This window comes from Garra rufa, chromosome 2 (assembly GCF_049309525.1).
Source record: "Garra rufa chromosome 2, GarRuf1.0, whole genome shotgun sequence".
NCBI lineage: Eukaryota > Metazoa > Chordata > Actinopteri > Cypriniformes > Cyprinidae > Garra > Garra rufa.
The window spans coordinates 1,484,948-1,487,103 of NC_133362.1; positions in this window are offsets into that span (position 1 = coordinate 1,484,948).

The window sequence follows — 2,156 nt, forward strand, 5'->3', positions numbered from 1 at the left end:
AATTAGGCAAATTGTGCAAGCAGCAAAACAAATTATTAGTTCAGTGTTGATCAAGGCTGCTTGATTGTGGCAAAAAAAATCATAATCACAATTATGATTAAGATTAATACAGAGACTATAATTGTTTAACACAATTACACACTGATTATGGAATTATCATGCATTTATTAAATTAAAAAAATAAAAAATAAAAAAGGAAGCAGATTTCATTAAGCTTTAAATATAATTCAGCTGAAAAACAAACAAAAATGTAAATAAATAAAAACTTTTAACAGATTTATTTGAAAGGTAACTGTTTTTGTTTTTCAACTGAAAATTAAGTCATTAACATGTTAAATAAATAAAATATACACAATTTTATGTTAAATAAATGTGATAAAGAAACCAAAAAAAAAACTGTCATAAGGGTACTTTTTTTTTTTTTAAAAATTGAGATTTATACAGCATCTATTTGAAAATCTGAGGGTGCAAAAAAAAATCCAAATACTGAGAAAATCGTCTTTAAAGTTGTCCAATTGAAGTTTTTAGCAGTGCATATTACCAAACAAAAAATATGTTTTGATATATTTACAGTAGAAAATTTACAAAACATCTTCATAGAACATGATCTTTACTTAATATCCTAATGATTTTTGGCATAATAGAAAAATCGATAATTTTGACCCATGCAATGTATTTTTGGCTATTGCTACAAATATACCCATGCTACTTATAACTGGTTTTGTGGTCCAGGGTCACAAATAATATATGCATATGTATAAACATTTACATAAAAAAAAAAAAAAAAAAATTATAAAATTAGATATAAATAGGATGTGGTGGAAGGACTTAACGTTAAGGGAAGGACGAAAGTGCACCACTGTAAAGAAAGAGATGTGCTGGATTTATAACAGAAAACAAAACTAGAGCATAGCTGATGAGCAATGCTTTTATTATCAATTTCTGTATCTAAAATTCTGTATTCATAATTCACTAGAAGCCAAAATCATAATTGAAACACTGCAACACAGTGACAGTAACAGTGTATGGGATGCAATAATTCATCAGATCAAATGAAATCAGATCAGATCATCAACTTCAATGCAAGTTCAGACGCAGTACTGTACTGCTTCAAGCTGATTTCCCACATATGGAACAATCGCCTGAAAACCAGTGAAAACGATTCAAAAACTTCTTGTGTGCCGTTTCCAAATTTCCTCTCCCAGCGGGCATCGCAGATGGCAACGCCCGCCTGTGGCACATCTTCTTCAGAGCAATACTCTGCGTTTGCTGGAACAACTCACTCTAGAGAGAGACAGATGTATGGTATTATTTACCCTTCAGGCCACTGAAATCTGCTCACCTTTTAAAAACCAGCCTAACAATCCAGATGCTGATACACAAACACGCTATTCCCAATCAAACCAAAGTCATTCCACTGTAATGACTGTCCCAGAAACACTAATTTTCACATTAAGGTAATTAAAATAAATCTTATTTCTAGCTTTCTTTTTTTTCGTTTCCCCCGTGCTGAGAGGATGAAAGCACACCAAACGTCTTCAGAGATATCAAACATCCAGATGGTTCATCCAGAAGGGTCTTGCTGTTTGTCAACTAGGGAAGCAAAATGCTGCTTACGACATACTGAATGTGCAGCAGCAATCGGCAAAATAAATGATAAATGAAGTCATGATATGAATGCAGACAACAACAGAATATATATTACAGATATAGAGTATATCAAGAATAGAAGCCTGTTTCCGCCACTGAACAAAAAAAAAAAAAAAAAGTTAATAGTGACTTTTTATCTCACAATTATGACTTTTTTCTCAATTCAGATTTTTTTAAATTACAAACTCACAATTCTTTTATTCTCCGAATTGTGAGATATAAACAACAATTGTGTTAACAATAAAGTCAGAATTGTGAGACATAAACTTTTCCCGGTCCCACCCCCGTCTCTCTCCCACTTCGTGTCATGTCTGACCTGTCCTATCCTAATAAAGGCAAAAATGCCAAAAATGAATCTTTAAAAAAAAACTTCTCACAAATGCGAGTTTGTATCTTGCAATTTTGACTTCTTTTCTCAGAGTTGTGGGATATAAACTAACAATTGCGAGAAATAAACTCAAAATTGTAAGATATAAACTTGCAATTCTGACTTTTTTTCTGACAAT